Here is a 25,652-nt window from a genome sequence, read left to right on the forward strand (position 1 = left end):
ACCATGAGTTGCCTAAGGAAGGGGTGGGGACAGAAGAGATTGTAGAGGGGCACAAGTGAACTTTGAGGGGGATAAAAATGTTCCGTATCTTGACTATTGTGATTACACAGATAGATACATTTGTCAAAAGTCATCAGCCTGTGTGGTTAAAATGTGTGAATTTTATTATTATAAAGTATATCTCAAAATTTATTTTAAAAAATAATTGAAATGTGATAAACAATATCTCTTCCATAAAAATAACTTCATCATGTCCATCCCCTAATTGAAATCTTTTAACACTTTCTCTTGATTTCTTTCCTCCTTCTTTTCTTTCTCTTTTCTTTCTTTAATTCTTTTCGTTTCATTTATCTTTTTCTTTTCGTTTCTTTTTCTTTCTTTCTTTCTTTTCTTTTTTTTTCTCTTTTCTTTTCTTTTCTTTTCTTTTCTTTTCTTTTCTTTTTTTCTTTTCTTTTCTTTTCTTTTCTTTTCTTTTCTTTTCTTTTCTTTTCTTTCTTCTTTCTTAGATTCAAGCTGACACAAGTGAGGGGAGGGGAAGAAGAAGAGGGAGAAGCAGACTCCCCACTGAACTTGGGGCTCAATCCCAGGACCCTGGGATCATGACCTTAGTTGAAGGCAGTGGCCCAGCTGACCCAGGCACCCCTCCCATTACACTTCCAATAAAATCCAAACTCCTTCCTGACTTCCTTTTGAATGCATTTTCTGCTACTTTACTTCCTTCTGGGCTCTTTCCACACCTGTTGTCTTTAGCTGCTCAAACTTGGCCAGATTCTTTCCAATATGATGTTCCCTTTGCTTAGAATGCTCTTGCTACACCTTACCTTTCCCCTGCTTTTGCATAGCTGCATCCTCTCCTCAGAGCTCAGCTTAAAGGACATCTGCACAGAGATTTTCCTGCCCTCCCCAACTAAAATAAACTTTCCACTGTTAACTCATTATTCACTAATTTGTTTCTTTCACAACAAAATTAGCTGTAATTTTAGCTGTCTGCCTATTTTTTCATTACCTTAACGCTCTCAAATGTCAGCTCCTTGAGGGAGTGCCTATGATTGCGTCATTCAGCACACATCTCCAGTGCCTACACCAGAAGAAATGAAGGAGTGAACATTGTTCTTGAAGCCTGAAATCGCTCTTCCTTCTCCTTTGCGGAAGTTCCCCCTCATCTTTCAAGGCCCAGCTCAAATGACAAATATTCTTCAAAGTCTCCTTCCAGTACCATATTTAATTCCCCTAAGAATTATTTTCCTTCATGTACAGGCTAGTGTTGGTCAGATGTTTTCAAAACTGGTGAAGGAACTTAGAACCAAAGCATAGGTTGAACATTGGTTTAAACAGAGTTCATATCTTCCAAGTCAAGACACTTGAAGGAAAACATAGTAATTAATCCCATAGAAGACAATACTGAGTCTCAGGCAAATGTTGGATATGCTTTTGATTGTTCAGGAAAATTTTTATATAGCCTATTTTCCACGTTCCCAAACTAGGTCGTAGCAGTGGCTTAAACTGTATATACTTCAAACTTCTTTGGTTAAAAATTCTTCAGGAGGAAAGGTGAAGAAGGACTGTAGAAAAAGAAAAACTGGAAAGATACTTTACATTTTCTTCTAGTTGTAATTACCTTCTTGTTCTAGACTAGCTTCTATTGTGTCTACTTGGACTAGTGCGTAAAATCTTTAATAGCCTGCAGGTGAAAAAAAGTACTTTATTTTTAAATCTTTTATTTTATTTTAAGTAGGCTCCGCACCCAGTGTGGGGCTTGAACTCACAACCCTGAAATCAAGAGTCACATGCTCTACTGACTGAGCCAACCATGTGCCCTGAAAACAAATATTCTAAAGAGATATCTTCTCTTTTCTCCTCTTCCTCTCCAATAAGTCTCTGGTACATGATTCACCTCATACATTTGAAAACAACCATATGACATCATTATAGCCTTTAGTATAACATTTAAAGGCAATCCACTGACCATCAACACACACACCTGTACACAAATTGACCAACTCCACTTTAAAGTTGGTCTTTTTTAATTAAAAAAAAGGGGGGGGCACTTGGCTGGTTCAGTAGGTAGAGCATGTGGCTCTGGATGTGATAATCAGGGTTGTGAGTTCGAGCCTCACCTTGGGTGTAGAAATTTTTAAAATAATAATTAAAAAAAAGATGTAGCACTCAAAGGAATTTCTTATTTCTTGTCATCAGCTTCTGATTAATATAGTTCTAGGCATTAATAGTCTCAGGAAATTATAACAGCAAGTATAACAGCAAGCAAAAATTGTTAAATTGCTTTTCAGCAATAATAATCTGTGTTTGGCATACTTGGTCTCTCTCTCTCTCTCTCTCTCTCTCTCTTTTTTTTTTTTAGATATATTTATTTGAAAGAGGAAGAGAAAAAGAATGCATGGAGAAAAGGGGCAGCAGGAGAGGGAAAGAATCTTCAGCAGATTCCCCACTGAGTGTGGAGCCTGACTGCTCGATCTCACAATCCTGAGATCACTACTTCAACTGAAACCAAGAGTCAGATGCTTAAACGACTAGGTCACCCAGATGCCCCTGCAAACCTTTTCTTAAATCAAAAATCCTTAGTGGTTCTTAAACTTGAGCATCCATTGAATCACCTGGAAGCTTCATTAGAAGGCAGATTTAGTAGATCTAAGGTTGAGGGCCTAAGAATTTGCAGATGCTGGTGTTGATACATTTTGAGAACCTTAGTTGCTTGTACGAATGTTTCTACATATTTGGGTTGGCTAGACCAGAGCTCTTTTTAGGTGAATGTTACTTGCATTTACAATTCACCCTAATCCAAATCACCTAATCACAAATCTTAATAATTTGTGTTTATTGTTAGGGAATATGTTGGGTGGGCAGGAAAATGGAGTTTTCACTTGTAATTTTATTTTTATTTAAAAATTTTTTTATAAAGATTTTATTTATTTGGGGATCCCTGGGTGGCGCAGCGGTTTGGCGCCTGCGTTTGGCCCAGGGTGCGATCCTGGAGACCCGGGATCGAATCCCACATCGGGCTCCAGGTGCATGGAGCCTGCTTCTCCCTCTGCCTATGTCTCTGCCTCTCTCTCTCTCTCTCTCTCTGTGTGTGACTATCATAAATAAAATAAAAATTTTAAAAAAAGATTTATTTATTCATAAGAGACACAGAGAGAAAGGCAGAGACACAGGCAGAGGGAGAATCAGGCTCATGCAGGGAGCCTGATGTGGGACTTGATTCAGGGTCTCCAGGATCAGGCCCTGGGCTGAAGGCAGCGCTAAACCGCTGAGCCACCTAGGCTGCCCCTACTTGTAATTTTAGATTCAGCTTAGTCCTTATCTTAAAATTTTTTGCCTTATGTAAAGCAGTTCATAAAACCCATTTTATTTCAGGGCAAACGAAAAGCTATTTTTATTACCTATAATTAACCTAATTCAGGAGAAAGGAACAGGCTTGGGGAAAAGGCTAGCATTGACATAAGTGTGGAAGCTCAAAAATTGCCTTTCTGAAATTAATATTACCAGCCTCAATATAGCATTTGAAGTTTTTTTTTTTTTTTAAATCCTGGACCCAATTATTCCAAACTACGGCTGCACTTGTAAGGGTTAAATAGTTTGTTGGATTCAACATGAGTATCTCTAGGCTTGTTCTGACTTCAAACATTAGATCATCTTATTTGAGTAGTTGGAGGTGTGTTACTGTGCTAAAACTTGTAGAAGTGGCTAGAGAGAAATATAGAATCCATTGTATTAATGAACTGTCTTTAACCTTCTCACATCACTGCCCTTATTTGTTGTTTTCAAAATGTAGTATTTCAAAAACTACACATTGTACCCTTATATTTATAGTATAACTATAGAGTTTCTGTTTAAATCCTTTAAAAATGTTATTTTCAGAGAATAGCTGCTAAGCTTATTCCCCAACTCTTGACTTTTGTTTGTGTCTTTGTCTGATTTCAAAGACTGAGAGCTGTTACCCAGTTGAGCCTTGAATTACAAAAGTCCAATATTTGAAATCTTAAAAAAGATCTTTTTTGGTTAAACAATTCTTAATGTTTTAAATTTGGGAATTATCACGTTTCATGGCCCAAAATAGCACATTGGATTTTTGGCAGCTTCTATCCTGCCCATGCCAATAAAAGCAGCACCATATGGTATAACTGCTGTTACACTAGGAAACCCACACCCTGTGGAGACACTGCCTGGCATGAAGCAGAGCCGCTGCTCTCCATGTGCTTATCTTTTTAAGTCAGCATATTGGCCAAGATATAATAAGATTCCAGGACATCATGGTATCCTATCAGTTGAGTCTTGCAGCTCTTTTTCCCACCAGCTTTAACGTTGGCCACATTATAAAAACACATACTCAAAACTTGATGGAATTTCTTACCCATCTTCAGAAAAAAGCTTTTGAATGACTATTATAAGAAAGGAAAGGATTTACTTTTTAGGACACAATTAGTACAGTCAGTTTAGTACCCCTTGCAGTGCTAGTACTCCTCAACAGCTGTATGTTCTCTGAATAATAATCTCACCTTCCTCCCTGACCAAATATCTGGAAGGAAAATAATTCACAAATATTGATCCTAGGTGTGGGTGTAAGTGTTGGAAGGTGGGCTAAAATTTGTAGTTCTGTGTGATGGAAAAAGTTTAGAACACGACAAATAGAAGGAACCAATTGCTGTCCTTCCTGCTCTCACTTCTGTGTATTTTGTCCTTTGTTGACTATGTGTATGTTTTCCAAATAAGTGCCCTCTTCTTGCTCTTTGTCTGTTCTGTGCTAGAACAGTCATTTAATTCATTGTGACCTTCATCCATATGTTTCTCAATTGTATAAAATTACTATTAAGCCTTTTCAGTATAAAATTAGCTAATTCTCTGGAAAATAAAGGCACACAGGTGGGCTTTCTTTTTCTTTTTCTTTTTTGAAGATTTTATTTATTTACTCATGAGAGACTCGGGAGAGAGAGAGAGAGAGCAAGAGAGATGTAGAGGGAGAAGCAGGCTCCATGCAGAGAGCCTGATGTGGGACTGGATCCCAGGACCCCAGGACCACACCCTGGGCTGAAGGCAGGCGCTAAACCACTGAGCCACTCAGGGATCCCCAGGTTTTCTTTATCATGTAGTTTTTTAGTTTTCAGTAACCTTGTTTAGTTATTCTTGAAACAAACATAAGCACCTACTGTGTACTAGCTATACTAGGCACATGAATAAAAAATGGAATAAACAAAATTTCACCCTCCACAGAAAAGTATAATACAGTTAAAGGATTTTTAAATTTATTCACTCATTTTAGAGAGAGAGCAAGCATGTGTGCAAGCAGGGTTGGGGGAGAGGTGGAGGGAGAGAGAGAGAGAGACCTGAAACATACTCCGTGTTGAGTGTGCAGGCTGACTCAGGGCATGATCTCATGATGGTAAGGCCACAACCTGAGCAGAAATCAAGAGTTGGATGCTTTAAAAAAAAAAAAAAAAGAGTTGGATGCTTAACTGACAGCGCTACCCAGGCATCTCTGTAATACAGTTTAATCCTTTATTAGAGATATATACTATGCTTGTATTTTGAGGCAGCTGATGAAATTATACTTTCTAAAAATTCAAAAGAGGTCACCTGGATGTCTCAGTGATTGAACATCTGCTTTGACTCAGGGCATGATCCTGGGTCTGGGGAGCGAATCCTGCCTTGGGCTCCCTCTGGGCAGCCTGCTTCTCCTTCTGCCCCTGTCTTCTGCCTCTCTCTCTGTGTCTCTCATGAATAAATAAAAATCTTAAAAAAAAAAAGATACAAAAGAAAATACTACATTTCAGCATTACAGAGAAGTGCTTATAAGTGTTATTGCCTGGTCTGTCAAAAAAATGCTTAAAGCTCAGAATTATAAGCCTGGTTCAAACTAAACGATAAATAACTGAAAAAATAAATATCTCTTTAAATATTTGATGCTATTTCTAAAATTTGAATATATAATGTCATGTGTGATTTTTCAAACAAAATTTGGGGAAATTATATTTTTAATTTGCATATAGTGGAATATCTTGTTGGTAAGGCAGATGCCTTATATTTAAATATTTTAGAATAAGAATCTATAGATATTTTACCTTGTGACGTGCTAATAGGAACATGGTTTAAGTCAGTGTTTTTCAGTAGGAATACTTTGGGCAGTCAGGGGGGACCATTCTTCATTGTGCAGTACTATCCTGTCATTGAAGGATAGTTAGCATACTTAACCTCTCTTTATAATTTTTTTGTTTATATAAAAAGTTAAATGCCTGCTTACAACTGTTTGGCCCAGTAACATCAAGGTGGCTTTTTTTTTTTTTTTAAGATTTTATTTATTCATGAGAGAGAGAGAGAGAGCACGCGATTGAGATTGAGAGGCAGAGACACAGGCAGAGGGAGAAGCAGGCTCCATGCAGGGAGCCCAACGCAGAACTCGATCCCGAGTCTCCAGGATCACACCCTGGGCTGAAGGCAGGCACTAAACCACTGAGCCATCCAGGGATCTTATGCTTTTTTAAAAATTAAGCCTTAAACATAGATTCTTCTGGCTTTTATCTCCTTTCTCCCTTATATTTTAAGGAAAGTTTTCTACTTTCTGTAGAACAAAAGTATAATTTACAGTTTCATTTCTCACAAAACAAAATTGCTATAACAAATTGAATATCTGGGGCAGCCCACCGGCTCAGCGGTTTAGCGCTGCCTTTGGCCCAGGGCTTGATCCTGGAAACCCGGGATCGAGTCCCATGTTGGGCTCCCTGAGTGGAGCAGCCTGCTTCTCCCTCTGCCTGTGTCTCTGCCTCTCTCTCTCTCTCTCTGTGTTTGTCTCGTGAATAAATAAGTAAAATCTTAAAAATAACCATACAAATTGAATATCTGTTTGTAGTGGTTTGAGGCAATTAGATGGAAGCAGTACCACTGTTTGTATTTCCTTTTACAAAGAGTCAAGTTCCTTTTTATTCTTTCACTTAGCAAATTTTACTTGGATAAAGAGCATTTAAAATTTTACACAGAATCTTTATTGACTTAGACTTCTGGGGCACTCAGATTGTGAAAACTGACTGGAATTGGTGAAGAACAGAGGTACAGATTTGTTAGACTCAGTAGGAGCTAGCAGGCTTTCTTTTCCTTTCCTTAAGCAGCTGTTGAGAAACTAAGGAGAGGGGTTTTTTTTTTCTGTTTAGGAGATGGCTTTCCTATGATTTCTCTTCTGAATTATTTTTCCATTTGTTATCTTGGGGACATAATCACATTTTGCTCTTTATTTTTATTTTTTTAAAGATTTTATTCATTTATTCATGACAGACACAGAGAGTGAGAGGCAGAGACACAGGCAGAGGGAGAAGCAGGCACCATCCAGGGAGCCTGACGTGGGACTTGATCCTGGATCTCCAGGATCACACCCTGGGCTGAAGGCGGCGCTAAACCTCTGGGCCACCGGGGCTGCCTTAGAAATTTTTATGTATATGAGGGGGAAAGTTTAAAAAGATAACATTCTAAAAAAAAAAAAAAAAAAAAAGATAACATCCTCATGAGGTAAGTCAGCTTATCAGAAGTTGTCTTTTTTTCCATTCAGATCTAACCCATTGATGTTTATTCATATTGGATTTTTTTTTCTTGGTCAGTTCTAAAAGCTTCATTTGAAGCTTGAGCAGTTTCTGCCAGGAGAATTGGATTTTTTTTTTTTTTTTTTTAATTCATAGAGATGCAGAGAGAGAGAGAGAGAGGCAGAGACACAGGCAGAGGGAGAAGCAGGCTCCATGCAGGGAGCCTGATGTGGGACTCGATCCAGGGTCTCCAGGATCACGCCTTAGGCTGCAGGTGGCACTAAACCGCTGCGCCACCAGGGCTGCCCGAGAATTGGATTTAAATAGATGATGGTGATGAATTCCTTCAGACATGTGCAGAGGAACTCCAGAAGTGTAATAACCTTTTTCTTCTCTCTCCTAGTGCTTTTCCATTGAGAAACCAAAATAGTGAGCTTCATTTTCTGAGAGTGGTGCTCTTTGATCTCTTTAGTAATATCTTGTCCTGTCCAGCTTGAAGCCATTGCATAGTTTTGGTTTTAATTTGGGGCTGTGTTAGAGAATTGATGTTAAAGTTAAGAAGCCTGAAAAATAGACTCAAAAGGAAGAAGTTGGGGAGTAGCTGTTTATTTCCTTGTGACCCCAGTGATTGAGGGCTTGCCTTTGGAAGCCTAGAGATCAGATAGAGTTTCTGTCAACCAAATAAAAAATGTGTATAGAATGCTAGTATGTGCCTGGTATTGTGATGGTTCAAACTGTGATCACTGCCATCCTGAAACTGCCTTCAGTCATCTTTTTTTTTTTTTTTTAAAGATCATTTATTTTATTAGAGAGAGGGAGGGAGACAGGCAGGCAGAGGAGGGGCAGAAGGAGAGGGAAAGAATCTCAAGCAGACTGCACTAAGCACAGAGCCCATCATGGAGCTCCATGCCACAACCCTGAGATCATGAACTGAGCCAAAACCAAGAGTCCAAGGACCAACTCACTGAGCCACCCACGTGCCTCATTGCCCTCAATTATCTTATAAAGAAAAATACTGCCAGAGAGGGTGTGAATGTTTTGTGATTAGCCAAGAACTTACTTCATTAGGATTTTAATGTTTAAAGGCAGAATTTCAGGATAGTCAAAACTTGTAGCCAAATTACTGTAGCAAAGTTATTTGTGCCATTGCCTATTCTGTGATGTCATGGTTGCACCAAGTAAGAATTAGAACATAGATTTGAAATTCTTATTCAGTTCAGAATGAATAAGGTGCCCTGTGGCAGATATTTTTAGAATGGAGGAGCAGCTCCAAGGCTTGCTGTGAGTCAAGTTCTCATTCAGATACTGATCCTGAATATTGACTTTAAGGATTGGAATCTTTCATCCTGAATTATTAGTTACTCTTGTGTTCTGAAAATGTAAGTTTAAGCTGTCATCAGTAGATTAAATCAATACATCTCATAAGAACACAACTTTTTGTATCAGAGACAATTTAAATGATCCCTCTATTTAGAAGTGGATATTTTTCAGATATAAGCTGTTGTGAGTTGGTAGTTATACTATCAAAATTGTCAGAGGGCTTCAGAAAAGTATGAGTCTATTATTTTTTATAGGGGAAAGGTTTGAAAAAAATGTGTTTTTCTCTTTTCACCATAGTTCAGATTCAGAGAATTCTAATGGCAAAAGATGAGATTAATGATTGGCTTCTCCCAAATCATAGCATAAATTAACTGGTAGAATAGGAATTGAATTAACAATTTCATAGTCTTACCTGGTCAGTTACTTTCCTTACTATGTGAAAAAAGAAAGCTGAATATGAAAAAAAAATTGAATTTTGTCATAAGTAGAAACTGTAGCCTTAAGCCAACACGCAGATGCATGATACTTTTGTCTGATCTATTTTGGTGGCGGTTAATGATGTAAACTATATCTACTTAATCTTAAATTCTAAGGCAAGGATGATTAGTCATCTCTGGAAAAAGAATCTGCTGCTTATCTTTTCTGTTTTTGTGTTTCTGAGACTTATGTATAATTCTATTAGGGTATTAGTGAAACAAGGAAAAGATAACTTGAAAAGATAACTTACATTTATAGGAATTTTCTTGTGTTTTTTAGTTTTTTAAGATTTTATTTATAAAAAAAAAAGATTTTATTTATTTATTCATGAGAGACACAGAGAGACGCAAGAGACACAGGCAGAGGGAGAAGCAGGCTCCTCGCAGGGAGCCTGGTGGGGGACTTGATCCCAGGATCCTGGGATCACAACCTGAGCCAAAGGCAGATGCTCAACCACTGAGTCACCCAGTCATCCCTCTTGTGTTTATTTTTAATTGAGGCACTACCCCTAAGAGGGCAGGGGAACAAAATAAAATCAGAAAAACTTAGAAATTTTTAATGGCCCCAAAATGAACCAGTAAGAGACTCTATCTTATCTTTTGAGAGTGCAAGAACCAGGATGGGGAGGGAGAGAGAATCTTCAGCAGACTCCACACTGAGCACAGAGCCCAACAAGGACTGATCTCATGACCCTGAGGTCATGCATAGCCTGAGCTGAAATCAAGAGTTGGAAACTAAACTGACTGAGCCACCCAGGTGCCCCAAGCGACTGATTTAAACCAGAGAAGCCAGCTTCCCATTCTTATACACTGTTTCTTTGTCTGGAAAGCGGGGATAATTTTAGTAACCAGTTGAATAAATTATTTTGATAAGTCATGGATAATGAGATAATTTATTCAGTGGAAGAACTTTTGGAAAGAAAGGTATTAATGCATACTCTTCTGAAACTTCATTAACTTGCTCTTAGGCCAAAATTATCCCATATTTATATTTTAAAATGTGTATTTGCTCATTTTTAAAAAAGATTTTATTTTTAAGCAATGTCAAAATCCAACTTGGGGCTCAAACTCAGAACCCCAAGATCAAGAGTCGCACGCTTCTTTGGCTGAGCCAGCTGTGTGCCCCTGTGTATTTGCTAATTTTCAGATAAAGTTTAAACATTAAAGTAACAGCTAAAGGTTTTTAGTAAGTTAATTAATTAAATAAAATATTCTAAGGTATCTTAGTATGTCCTACGTTTTTATTTTATTTTTATTTTAAAATCCATCATGGATTATATAAATTGGTTTGTGTATATGTGTCTGAATTCCTTATGTTTTTTTGAATTCCTTATGTTAATGGCATAATTATCTATCAACATTTATGGTGTTACAAGATTCTTTTTTATTATTTTTATTTTTTGTGTTATAAGATTCTTAATCAGACAAATGATGCGGAGTAGACATATAGAGTGTACAGTACTGTTCACAACTAAAATGTGTATATTTTAATTCACAATGTTTTATTTTGTGGATTTTATTTAGTATGTATTATAGAAAGGGTAGGTCTCATTTAAATACTTGAAGCTTGGGGATTCCTGGGTGGCTCAGCGGTTTGGCGCCTGCCTTTGGCCCAGGGTGCAATCCTGGAGTTCCGTGATTGAGTCTCACGTCGGGCTCCCGGCATGGAGCCTGCTTCTCCCTCCTCCTGTGTCTCTGCCTCTATGTCCATCATAAATAAATAAATAAATAAATAAATAAATAAATAAATAAATAAATCTTTATAAATACATACATACATACATACATACTTGAAGCTTTTTTCTTGTATACTGAGGTAAAAATAAGGAACATAGAAAATCCAGGTAGATGGGTTAAAAAAAAAAAATTCCTTGGCACCAGAAGCAAGATTTTTAGAGAAAGAGCAACCCAAAATTGACTTTCTACTAACCATCCTATCTCCATCTTCTTTTTTCCTTTTAAAATTAAAACAAAAATATGTTTTCTGTTATTAGAAATCATCTCTTGCTTCTGAATAGGTATATAAATTGAATATATTCACCTAATACAGAGAGCCTTTCCCCAGTCAAGTTCTGTGATATAAGTAAGATTTCTCTCGGAAAAATGATGTTGTAAGATTTCTCTTGGGAAATGCTTGCCTGCTTTTTGTGGCTCACTTAGGTTATTCGGTCTGTCCTCTTTCTGTAGTCCATGAGGCATTTCATTTGTATCACATGTTAGAATTTAAAATAATATCTTTGAAACAGAAAATTTCCTCCAGTCATGGATCTTTATCTGCTCTATTTCTGGTGTAGACCATTTAATGATTCATAGACCTTTAATCAAAGCCCTGGATTTTAGACGTTAAATTTCCCAATATTCTCTGAAGAATAATTGTGATCATCAAAATTTTAAAGATACTGTTGTAAGAGTGTATTTGGAAGAATTATGGTAGTGTACCTCTGGACCTCTTTTGCACTGATTTATACTACCTGTTTACAGTTGGCTGTCAAGTGATTTGAAATAATAAACCCAGATGAATGCAATATGTTTAAATTGAATTGTCAAAGTCATTGATCTTGCTTATTTATAAGTTGACCAGTTGGCCACAAGTAAGATTTATTTTCACAGAATGAATCAACTTGAGTTTGATGTGATATGAGAAGTGCATTGACTGCCAATGGTGGGCTAGAAACATTTCCTGTGATTGAAAAAAAATGATTTTTAGATGGCTATTAGCCTTGGTCTATTTGCATATTCAAAGATAACTGGATCTTGGGATCCCTGGGTGGCGCAGCGGTTTAGCGCCTGCCTTTGGCCCAGGGCGCGATCCTGGAGACCCAGGATCGAATCCCACGTCGGGCTCCCGGTGCATGGAGCCTGCTTCTCCCTCTGCCTGTGTCTCTGCCTCTCTCTATCTCTCTCTGTGTGTGACTATCATAAATAAATAAAAATTAGAAAAAAAAAAAAAAAAAACAAAGATAACTGGATCTTAACAGTTGGATTTAAATATAAAGGCTCTTAAGAGCCTTAAAACTTGAGTGAACAAAATCAAAACTTTAATCCTCTGATATTTACTTAGAAACAGCCTAAATGAAATTGAAAATAGGTATCACTTCTGGATTTGTTTATGGATACTAGATGGAGAGATGAGGGTAAGAGGCAGGCAGAAATTCCACACTTATTTGGGCTAATAAGCAAACTTGATGAAGTCCTTTAAAACTGTTCTTTCCATTGGGATAAGATTTTTCGACCATAATTTCCTAAATTAATTTATGCCTTTACTACACTTTAACTAACGTATTGAACTATCTATCTATTTATTTTAAAGATTTTATTTATTTATTCATGAGAGACACAGAGAGAGAGAGAGGCAGAGACATAGGCAGAGGGAGAAGCAGGCCCCACGCAAGGAGCACTATGCGAGACTAGTTCCCAGGACTCCAGGATCACGCCCTGGGCCTAAGGCAGGCACCAAACAGCTGAGCCACCCAGGAATCCCCATAATTGAACTATTTAAATTGAAGTTGCCTTCCTGTAGGTAAGAGTCTACAGATTTATAAACTTAATCCTGGAGTTGAGGTTTAAAAAGAAAACCTCTATTTATTTTATTTCCTTTTTTTTTTTTAAAGAATTTATTTATTCATGAGATACACAGAGAGAGAGAGGCAGAGACACAGGCAGAGGGAGGAGCAGGCTCCACGCAGGGAGCCCGATGCAGGACCTGATGCGGGACCCTGGGACCATGCCCTGAGCCAAAGGCAGATACTCAACCGCTGAGCCACCCAGGTGTCCCTATTTCCTTACTTTTAAGATTGATTTATTGATTTATTTTGGAATTAGGGCAGTACAACGTTAATACTCTTCTAGAAGTATAATATTTATTGTATGCTTACAGTGAGCACTCATAGGTGCTTTAATATGTTTTGCCTTACTCATTCCTACATATGTAACAAATACTCCCATTTATAGATAAGGAACTTTAGGCTTACAAAAGTTAGATAATTAGTCCAGCTAGTACCTGAAAGAACCTAAATTTCATCCCAGTTCTCTCCAAAGTCTGTGCTGCATAACCAGTCCTACAGACTGTATAGTAATTAGTGCTAAGAAATAGCTGGGAATGGGGCACCTGTGTGGCTCAGTGGTTGAGAGTCTGCCTTCAGCTCAGGTCATGGTTCCGGGGTCCTGGGATCGAGTCCCACATCGGTCTTACTGCAGGGGACCTGCTTCTCCCTCTGCCTATGTCTCTGCCTCTCTCTGTGTCTCTCTCATGAATAATAAATAAAATCTTTAAAAAAAAAAAAAGAAATAGCTGGGAATGTCCTTTGTTTCCATTACTTGAGGTGAATGTTCTTTACATGAGAAGTAATGCATATTTAAACCATTGACATACCTTATGAAGTGTTTTAAAACAGTAATTCTAAAAGGACCTGCAACTGTTCCACATATCTCCTTTCACTTCTCCCAGCAAATGACTCCCTTTCTTTACTTTGACGACTCTCTGTAACAGTATTTCCCCTTCCTCAGAAAGATAGTATTGTTTTATGGAATGATTTTTTTTTAAAGATTTTATTTATTTATTCATGATAGAGAGAGAAGCAGAGACACAGGTAGAGGGAGAAGCAGGCTCCATGCCAGGAGCCTGACACGGGACTCGATCCCGAAGACTCCAGTATCGCGTCCTGGGCCAAAGGCAGGTGCCAAACTGCTGAGCCACCCGGGGATCCCCTGGAATGATATTTGATAGGCAACCACTTGGAGTCAAAATATGTTGCTTTGTAGTTTTCCATGTATTCCAACTGAAGCGTTGGGAGTTGGGACTTATTCAGGTCATATGGGGATCATTGGCTCTGTTGGAATACCATTAAAAGTATTTTCTTGGTCGTTTGTTCTTTGCGCTTTGGTTTCAGAGTCAAATCAGTTTATTTATTTTTTTTTTCAAATAATTTTATAATAGAAAATTACCACTTTAAAAATGCAAAGATGTGATTTGGAGATTATGAACAATTGTAAAATATTGCATCTTTATTAATGTTTACATTAATCTATCAATATTAAAAAATCTATCAATATTTCCCAAAGTGTTTAATTGATAATCATTTCAGCATTTATAGTTTAATGCAGTGGTGATTGTTGACATATACTTAGTAGTACCTCATTCTGTCAACTCTAGATTGATGTTATCTAAGTAAGAAAAAAATGTGGGGGGATCCCTGGGTGGCGCAGAGGTTTGGCGCCTGCCTTTGGCCCAGGGCGCGATCCTGGAGACCTGGGATTGAATACCGCATCGGGCTCCTTGCATGGAGCCTGCTTCTCCTTCTGCCTGTGTCTCTGCCTCTCTCTCTCTCTCTCTCTTTCTCTCTCTGTGTGACTATCATGAATAAATAAAATCTTTAAAAAAAAATGTGGGAAACTTCTAAAGATTTTATTAGTTTACATTACGTACATTACTAATGTTTGTATACACCAGAAGATTCAGTTTTTAAAATAGTCAGTTGAGTTTTTCCAGTGGAGTTATCTCCTTTGGACCCTGGTATACTTTCCTAAATTTCACCAATCTGTTAATAAAGCAAAGCTGAATTTATTAGAGCTTAATATAGAAAGGAGAATACTACCTTGACAGGAAGAAGTCAAAATTGGGATATTTAGATGACTTTGAAGTCTGAGATCAAGTGGCTTCAAACGTCTTTTATTTTTATTTATTTATTTTTTAAGATTTTATTTATTCATGAGAGACACACAGAGAGAGAGAGAGAGAGAGGCAGAGACACAGGCAGAGGGAGAAGCAGGCTCCATGCAGGGAGCCCGACGTGGGACTCGATCCCGGGACCCCAGGACCAGGCCCCGGGCTAAAGGCAGCGCTAAACCGCTGAGCCACTGGGCTGCCCCAAAGTGTCTTTTTTTTTTTTTAATTTTTAATTTAATTTTATTTATTTATGATAGGCACACAGTAAGAGAGAGAGAGAGGCAGAGACACAGGCAGAGGGAGAAGCAGGCTCCTTGCACCTGGAGCCCGATGTGGGATTCGATCCCGGGTCTCCAGGATTGCGCCCTGGGCCAAAGGCAGGCACTAAACCGCTGCGCCACCCAGGGATCCCCCAAAGCGTCTTTTAAAAAAGGGAACTGATTGTGATTAGACAAATTTGTGATACGATAATTTAGGATTGGTGGACACTTCAAAGTAAAGATCTTAAAGCAATCCATGATACATAAATATAAAACATAAATATGTTTTTAAAAAGATTTTATTTGGGATCCCTGGGTGGCGCAGCGGTTTAGCGCCTGCCTTTGGCCCAGGGCGCAATCCTGGAGACCCAGGATCGAATCCCACGTCGGGCTCCCGGTGCATGGAGCCTGCTTCTCCCTCTGCCTGTGTCTCTGCCTCTCTCTCTCTCTCTCTCTGTGTGACTATCATAAATAAATAAAAATTAAAAAAAAAGATTTTATTTATTTATTCATGAGATACAGAGACATAGGCAGAGGGAGAAGCAGGCTCCCTGCATGGAGCCTGATTCACAACTTGATCCCAGGACCCCAGGATCATGATCTGAGCCAAAGGCAGACGTTCAATCACTGAGCCACCCAGGAGCCCAATACATAAACATGTTAGATAAGGAAGTTGTTTGCTCAGGTGATAAGACTCTTGACTCTAATAAATTAATGTATTGGGAATTCCCTGAATCAAACAATGAAGTTATTCATTGATTTACAGTTGGTCTTTCTTGGACAAAGATTCCCTGAAATAACCACTATGTCATGTTTAGCATAGGTGGACTACAGTCTTACCTTATCTTGACAGAGTTGGTCTTAGTTATCAGTCCCTTCTTATGGTCCTTCTTCAGCCCAGACTGGAGAGTGAAACATTATCACCTAGAAATATGATCAATCCAGATGTAGACCACTATTTTAAAGAATCATGGTTGCATATCCAGTTTCTAGTAGTAGTTATTTCATCTGTGCATATATCAGCTTTTCTTTTCTTATTATGAGATGTTCATTTGTTTGTTGGAGCATCTGATCCATCATTTAAGACTCTGGAGATTATGTACACTGAACCTCCAACAGGAGAGAGATGATGATCAGAGTTTGTGGTTCATTTCTAAGCCAGGAGCCTAGTGGACAAATTAAAACAAGAGAACAGATCTCATTAACAGTACACAGAGCCTATAGATCTATGTATGGGGCTATCAGCCTGATTACTTAATTTCATGATTTCTTTGTCTAGTTCCTGTTTCGATCTGTGAACCATAGCATGTAAGATTTCCCCAACTTTCTGCGTACTTACAAAGTGTGTTTGAAGAGGATTGAGGATAGTAGCAAACAGTCCAGAATTTCTATTGAGTAGTTAAGGCTTCAGATCTCAAATTGAGGCCTACTTCTTTCTTTTATTGGTGTTTTATGATAAATATTCATAACACAAAATTTACCATTTTAAAGTGTACATTTCAGCTCTGAGGCTTACATTTTCTCTTTCTTGAGAGAAGTTACCAGTCTTATTTTTTTTTTTTTTTTTTTTGGAGGAAGAAGGGGACCAGAGGACTAGAATGAACCCTGATTCAGCATCAGTTTACCAAGCTAACAAGTACCTGTCCATTTTGCTGTTAGTAACCAACAGGCTTTTGTATCACACATCAGTACCAGTCATTAGGGATTACCCAATGATCAGTTCCTTTTTTTTTTTTTTTAAGATTTTATTTATTCATGAGAGACACAGAGAGAGAGGCAGAGACATAGGCAGAGGGAGAAGCAGGCTCCCTGCAGAGAGCCTGATGCGGGACTCTATCCCAGGACCTGGGATCACCCCCTGAGCCAAAGGCAGACACTCAACGGCTAAGCCACTCAGGCATCCCGTCCAATGGCCAGTTAACCAGAATATTCCTGTAGGCTTGCTAACTTTTAATATATAGTTTTGTTGTCATTCAAAAGAAGTTAGATGCCAGGTAGGAGAATATAAAGTGGAGAAATTATCAAGTAGATAAATGGTTAGAGCTGATAGGGAACCAGAAGATTTACTTAACATTAAGTAAAAGGCCTATGACCATGAGACAGGTATTAAATACATACCATCTTTTTTATGTGACAGTTTGACTACAGACTATCTCCTGAAAATGGTCATTAACTGTTGTTTCACTGGAGGCAGAAACCTTTCCTAGATGTGACATGACGGAAGATTTTAGATTTGGGGTTTAGAATGGAGTTATAAGAGGCTAAAAGAGTTTGGGTTCTTGTGTTGGGGTGCTGGTTTTGTTTTTGATATTTGAAGGATTATATTTGTTTTACAGCTGTGTTTTCAAATCTCAAAACAATGCTCAGGTATGCTAGGTTTTCCCAGTTCAGTTTTCACACAGATTTAATTTTTTTCTGGATTTGATAGCATTTATATGGAGCCTTAAGATTTTCATTCAGTTAGCAGATGATTCTGTGACATTGAGCAGATGACTTCCCCATTTTGGACTTAAGTGAGGGGGGGTGGCAAATGGTACAGGGGTAGTTGGGGAAGTAGTTTTGGACTACCTCAGTGTTCAGTCTGCAGTGCCTCAGACTGTCGTGAGGAGTATGGAGGAAGTTCCCCAAATTTGAAAATCTCTCGGATGTTTTGCTAAATTATGCTTTTAATTCTTTGACCTTCTGATGATTCTGTGAGCTTTAGGACATAATATCCTTTATAGCTTTTGGTCAGGACTATGTACAGGAGTTTCTACAGGTTCTGATAGCTGTATTTATCATTATCTTTAACTGTATTCGGATTTTCTTTTTATATTAGCCTGCTATTTTATGTTTACCTTTCTCCATTTCTGCTGTTGTTCAGTAGGGATTACTTTTGCCCATTCAGTTTTTTGACAGGACTCTCTTTCAAGAAGAGACTATTTGTGTAAAACTATTTGCTGCTTCTCTGGCACTTTTCAAGTCCATTGATGCTGAGGTATGAGGTACTGTTCTACTTCTGTTGTAACTTATCATTTCCATATTCATATGGTCTTTATCTCTCTCATCTAACCTCATGTTTGTCCTTCTGCTGGCTCCTGCTTCAGAACTTACACATCCTTCAGAATTACCCAGTTATTCTCTTACTCAGATGGAAGGCCAGTCCCCAAATCACAGCTCGTCTTTTGAGAAGCACAGTCACTTGACTGGGTTATACAGTTCTGCGCATGCTGGCTGCTCAGCGCTATTTGCTTCTCTTTAGGCCAATTAAAGTAAACCGTGCACTAGCCACTGGTTGGTATGGAAGAAATGGGATATTTTTAGATATTTGAGTATGGTGCATAAGAAATTATATCTCATTTTGGGGCCCTTTTTTGCATCTTGTAATTAAATGCATTTTTTTGTTTTATCTTTTCAAAAGTATAGAAGTAACATAAGTCAGAATAGAGGTACTGAGCTACATTGACAGAATCATTCCAGGTTTACTGGGTATAAACATTAATAGTATTAAGTCAAATGCCTGTAAATTTTCTATTTTAATTTCCCACTTTGCATTTGGCTGTAGTAGCTATTGCTTTGACAAATTTGGACCTGCATTTAGCTGTTCCAAATCAACTGAGATGACAAATAAAGAATATAAAGGATGCCATATAAAAGTTGATATTCTGTTCCTTACTCATACCATGTCTTTCGAAGAGTTTTGATTTCACCTCTCACTGTAACACTCCCAAAGAGTTGACCATTTGGGGAAAACTAAACCATAAAATGGTTAATGTGCTTTTCTTAGAATAGAACTACCACTCTGGAGCTCTTAAGAGGGCCAGATTGCTAATTGCCATGTCTCAGAGAGTATAGATTTCTCATACCTCCCTCCTCTGTCCCCACTGTCCCTTTGAAATAGACTGCAGAAGAGAAAGAAAATAGAGAAATATGGACTGTATCGTCAGACGCCTTTAGTGCCTCCATCATGAAGATGTATTCCAAGTATTTTCAAAAGTGTCTCTTTTTAAGTTTAAGCTGGGATTATCTTTGATTTTTTTTCCATTTTGCACAAAATTCAAAAAGTATAGTGAAAATACATTTTTAATGTATTCTTTCAGAGATAATATGTACATACAGTTAAATACGTGTGTCATGTATTTTTGAGTTCATATTCTTTGCATGAATTATGGCCTACTAGAAAGCAATAATGTTTCTTTTGAGGCTTAAATGATTGGATTATTTGCAGAGAATGAAAGGCTAGTACTCTTATATTTGCAAAGGCTTCATCTACTTGTAGTAGCTCCATGAGGTAGGTAAAGCAGGATTTATCTCTGTTATAGACATGAAATTTAAAGCCTAAAGAATAATGTGACTTGATCAAGGGTGTTACACAATGAATATGCAATGGAAGTAGAATCACAACTCTTGTCTTTTGGCTCCTAGTCCAGAGTTCTTGCCTCTGAAACATGATGATATAAGAAGATCTATTATACTGTGTCTGCTTTTATGAGGTATAAAAAACACTATGAGTAGCTATTTTAGAAGAATTTTGATACCATGTTTTTGTAGTAGCAGTATAGTAGTAGTATTTACAGCTTCATGGTTCAGAGCAAGTATGGCTTTGTGATGAATTCTCTACAAAATAGTTTATTAATGCAAGCTACTTTAGACTGAATGATAATGCTCTAGGTGTCACTCTGATAACATAGGCTCCAAACTGACTTTATCCAGGCAACTAGGCAGTGAAAAATAAGGCCTTTTATCCCTTTACAGCTGTGTGCCTGCCATGGCTGGGAGCCAAGCTGATGGACTGACCTGTTGAACATTCTTTCCTTTGAGGTGAAAAGGGAATCTGGCCAAGTATTTGATAGAATGCTTGACTGTTTCCTTCACCCATCAGTGAGGTCAAAATTGTTCCCACCATCACCAAACTGCATTCTAGATTTCTAAGTCATCTCCTACGGAGAAAAAAATGAGTGATAGGAGTAACTTTTCCCTCCCTGATGATTCTACGCTCTCAGGCAGAAGATTTAGTCCCAGAGAATCTCATTCATTCACAATGGGGAAATGAGACAGAATATTTGTAAGGCCGTAATTGGATTTTAAAATGCTTGTCATTATAAAACAATCCCTTCATTTCTTGAATATTGGGCAGTCCTCAGTAGGAGGTTGATGAAAAGGTTGGGCTCTTATGTGAAAAGAAATAAACTTCAAACATTCCTTTGAGGATAGCCTATCTCTTATAGTTTATAGGTATCTCTATTTCTAATTCATATAGTGAAATAAAGGGAAAATAGGGAAAGAGTTCACATTATTTCTTATGGTAGAGAAACTACATGTTTTTGTAATTTACATTTTTAAAATAAACTTTAAGATTTGTAAAACAATAATCCTATGTGTGTCATTTTGCCATAATGTGATTATGAAGTTTTTGTTCAATAAGTAGATTACTGTATCCTTATTTGGTATTTTCCATTTCCTGTTCTGGGCAGAGAAGATGATAGATTATATTAATTTTATATGTTTCCATTTAATCAGTTTAACTAGTTCTAAAGTTTTCTGTAAAAAATATATGTAATTTGACATCTCAGAGTAAATTTTGGGGCATGGATTCCATCCATCTTCATGGATATGGATTATTCGGTTATTGAGTCAAGAGTTGCTCAATTTGTTGTTGTTTGTTTTTTGTCAGCCATTAAGTTCAGTTATTAGCCGGATTGCTATGTGTTTTCGTACCTTGAGGATCAGAGTATAACTTCACTGAAAATGAATGAATTAGTACTTGACAGAGCTGAAAGTCTTGCCAATATTTATGTGTATGAGTCAAGTATGCTATCTGAACCAAAAGCAGAACTATTTGCTAATTCCCACTATAGTGTGTATGTTACGTCCTTTTACTTTATTAGAACTAAAGGGTATTGAAGGTATTTTTCATTTTAAAGGTACAGATCAGTCTTGACCTCAACATAGCCCCCTTACTGCCCTGTACTTAAGTGAGACTATCCAAGAAGCAGGGCTCTAATTTGTCTGTGTGTGTGTGGGGGGGGGGGGTGTCTTTTTTTAAGATTTTATTGTTTTTTAAGAGAGAGAGTGTTAAAAAAAAAAAAGAGAGAGAGAGAGTGTTAGTGGGGTGGAGGGACAGAGGGAGAGATAGAATCTCAAACACACTACCCACCAAGTATGGATCCTGACAAAGGGGTAGGGGTGGTTTCATCTCATGATTGTGAGATCATGACCTGAGCTATCAAGAATCTGACACTTAACCAACTGAGCCACTCAGGTGCCCCTGTCTGTGGGGGGTCTTCTCTTTTACCCCTTTTAAAACTCAAAATGTTCTTAAAAAAGAAACTAGTATACATTATTCTTTATTTGGGCTTGCTCCTCTGTGCCTAAAGAAGTGTCCCAGGGAGTGGTCTTCATAGATGCTTGGGACCAGGATAATGGCAAGGAGTTTTTCTGTCTACCACTGGCTGTGCAGCCAGGTGATCCTGGTGCTGGCCTGTCAGACAAATTGTCCATGAGGCCCTGAGATTGGTTCTGTGTGATTGATACTGACAAACATGCCCACAAATTTTGTAACAGGGAAGATGAGGAAACTGTATCTTCAGAGGCCCTGAAGGTATTGAGCAATAAAAAATACAGGAAGAAATATGCCAAGTGTGGACTGCCACTCTTCTGCCAGTCCCAGGAAGCATGCTCCTGTGACTTTTACTGTGAATGGAGCAGTAGTCAAGTTTGAGGTTTTTAGAAAACGGATATTTATGCTCAGAAACAAGAGTCTCCTAAGAAGTGATAATGACCAAATAGACTAAAGACATGGGCAAGTTCAGCTCTGATACTGTGTCAACTGTGGATATGGAGGAAGAGGAGATTGAGGCTAGGGAGCTAGTTGCTGACTCCTGCACACAATGCTAAAACGACTGAAAAACAACTGGAGCACAAAGTCCTGAGTAAAAGACAGCTGCAAGAGCTGGCTCTACTGGAAGCCAAGAAAGCAAAAATCAAGGGAACTTTCACAACCAGTTCAAATGATCAGCACCTTTCTTCGAACCCATACTGGAGGCAAACAGTTAATCAGGAGGAGAAAGAACTTTTTCAGGACTACAGGATCTGGCTCAGCAGAAGACTTCACATTGCTTCCCATTGATTCTCCTGTATTCAGCAGGATCTTTGCATCCAGATGATCTGCTTTCTAGGGATGGATTTTTCTAAATCTTTCTGTATATGGATCTTCTGTACTATTTTTTGTCTATTTGGTGTAAACTTCTTCAGCTGTGTAGAAACCCTATGAATAGATCAGTGCTTGAGTATCTCCAGTTTCTAAGGTAGCTGTTCTTATTCCTTCTTCAAAACAAAAATGTTTGAAGATTTGAAGAAAAAAAAAAAATAGTGGTGACAATACAGTATTTACCAGCTATTACTCCACCCACCTCCTGGGGAAGCATGTAGGTAAATAACAGTAAGTTAAATTACTACTCTCTGCACTATGTTTAGCATAACATATTAATTTGGATTATGGGAAACCAGTATTGGATCAGCATTGAGATTTTATTAAAATTTGTATTTTTCTCACCATATATTAGAAGGCATTAAATACATAAGCCTGAGAATGGCCACCATAGGGTTCTTCACCTTCTCACTCAGGTCTCTGCCCTCTGCACAGAATGTGTTTTTCCAATTCCTCCCACACCCTAGTGTTCTTCTGGCTTGCACAGTCCCATCTCATTTGGCTCAGCATACACACAGCATCACATCACCAGATCACAATCTCCTTTTAAAGCTCAACTCAAATGTGCCCTCCTCCATTAGACCCCCTCTGACTTTCTTTCTATCATCCTACTCACTGGCGGTGGGAAGGGACTTTTTTCATTCTTTAAAATATCAGGCCCTCCCCGTCACCCCAAACGCCACTCTTTTTGTGGTGGTTACATATAGACTCATGTTTTGCCTACCACACTAATTTACTTGGGAGCCAACATCTATAATCTGTGTCTCATACCCTTTTTAAAAAATCTCCCACTGGACCTTTATTGTAAATCCTTTTTGAAAAGATGGTTGAATGTTAAAGAATCCCACAAAAGCACAACTCTTTAGTAAATCAGACAGAGCATTGTTGGAGGGCACAAAGCCTATATTGATCACTGTCCTTTTGGATGAACAGTACTTAGTAGCAATCCCTGGATACAAATGAGAAAAATTAATTCTTACTGAGCCAGAATAATGCACTAACAGGTTACGAATCTGACAGAGAGTTAAGATTTGGTGCACTTACTTGGGGAAAGTTTGCCGAGACTAAAAGACTGACTGTGTTTGTTACCAACTATATTATGTTCCATTTGCTTTTTTTGGTGACCAGGAGGGGGTTGTTTGAGTCACGTGAACAAATGAATTGCTCATATGATCGGCACTTTACTAGGTTCTTAATGAGTAAACTCCCAGAAGAAGAATCTCCTACTACTACTACTACTGCAGGAGAGTGTTTCTAATTACAGGCAGACATTCTCTTGTTGTCCAGCCTTCAGATTGTTGCAAGGCCCTAAAAGCACTGGTATTGTTGACATTTTTTGTTTGTTTTCTCCCAGATGATTAATAAACAGAATCTGTTTTCGTTTAATTTAGTGCCAGGTGTGATCTTGTGGGTAGTTCGATCTGACTGTAGAATGTTCCAAATTTTAGACACAATCCATCTCCCAGGCATTTCTGTTCCAGAAACTGAGGTAACTTCCAAGTTAGTTTTGTGAATCCTTTCATTTCTCCTGCCAGACTCATTAACTCAGCCTGTTCACCTTGGGAAAATCATAGTTCAGACTTGTACTTTCTGTAAAAACCATCCTCTTAAATGAATGTGATAGCTGACTTAATTGAAAACCTTGAGACTCAAGTTTTTCAGTAGTTTATTCTGAAACCTGTTTGTTGTGCTTTGACCAGGAGAGAATGATTAAGATAAAGCACTAGGAAACCCATAATCATAATATGCAAATTACCTACATTAAATGACATGGAAATCAGTAAATACCTCTATTTCTGTATTCCACATCTCAAATCTTATAGACTCCTAAAGCTGCAGATAATCTCAACCATCATAGACCACTGTTTCTTAATTTTTAGGTGTCTTATGGGTCTTTCTGAGATCATGATAGCAGCTGTGAATTCCCAGAAAAATATACACAAAAGTTTATATTCAGTTTCAAGACAGTTTCATTCTTAAAGTCAGTTCATGATCCCAGGTGAAGAAATCCCTTTTCTGCCCTCCTCAGGGGTCTTGAGGAGTTAAGTGATACACCCAAAGTCATACAGCTTTTGTAGCTGAATATTTCTGTGAGTCTGTTGTCCTTTTTCTACCATTGTATCCCTTTAGTTAAAAACCCGTTTTGGGGGATCCCTGGGTGGCTCAGCGGTTTGGCGCCTGCCTTTGGCCCAGGGTGCAATCCTGGAGCCCCTGGATCGAGTCCCACGTCGGGCTCCCTGCATGGAGCCTGCTTCGCCTTCTGCCTGTGTCTCTGCCTCTCTCTCTCTCTCTCTGTCTATCATGAATAAATAATAAATAAAATCTTTAAAATTAAAAACAAAACCGTTTTGGGGATGCCTAGATGGCTCAGTTGGTTAAGCATCTGCTGTCTGCTTTCTGCTCAGGTCATGATTGAGCACCACATCCTGCTCAGTGGGGAGCCTATGTCTCCCTCTCCTCCCACTTGTGCTCTCTCAGTCACTATCTCCATCTCTGTCTCTGTCACTCTCTCTCTCAAATAAAATCTTTTTTTTTTTTAAAGCATTTTGAATTACAGAGCTTAGAGGAAGGACTTGTGGTTTTAAGCTTTGAAATCAACTATTCGTCTTTTGCTTACCCCACGAGGAGATTAAAGTACAGTAATACCCAAAACATTTAAATCATTGATTCAAAAAGGCCAAGTGAACTACGCTAACTTTTGTTATAACTTCCTGTGGTTATTGTAGGGCCGATGTGGATTTTGTAGTTGATCTAATTACTCCAGCAGTTTCTTAGCAGGGCTGCCTGCATCTAAATGTATCATGTAGCTGTCAGATCATTCTAGAGCACCTGTTCTGTTTATTCATCCTGTCTTTCTTTTTCTTGCACTTCCTGAAGACACACCCCCACCTCCCACTCCCCACCCCCTGCTATCGTTTTGCTTAGTCTGACCTGTGGAATCTTTTTTGGGGAGGTATGAAGCTGAAATCATCACAGTGAACATTAGTTGCCATTTATTATCATTATTTAAACTCTAGTTTTGTTGTGTTCTACAAGTACGCTTTGATCACATTACTGAGTTTCTCTGTATTTCAATATCTTCATCTATAAAATTGGACATAATACCATTTATCTTGCAATCTGTCCTGTAAGAAATGAAGGTAGCACTTAGCTTAGTTAAGTGCCACATTTTCCCTTTTCCTGCTACCCATGACATTCCTTTTTGGAGTTGCCAGGCAGATG

General features: G+C 38.2%; 1 protein-coding gene and 1 pseudogene across 1 annotated transcript in view; both read left to right on the top strand.

The window, feature by feature from the left end:
- Positions 1–25,652, top strand: part of GLG1 (golgi glycoprotein 1) — a 147,939-nt gene that overhangs the window by 60,387 nt on the left and 61,900 nt on the right. The window lies entirely within an intron of this gene.
- LOC119871951 lies at positions 21,705–23,713 on the top strand (annotated as a pseudogene).

This window comes from Canis lupus, chromosome 5, assembly GCF_011100685.1.
Source record: "Canis lupus familiaris isolate Mischka breed German Shepherd chromosome 5, alternate assembly UU_Cfam_GSD_1.0, whole genome shotgun sequence".
NCBI lineage: Eukaryota > Metazoa > Chordata > Mammalia > Carnivora > Canidae > Canis > Canis lupus.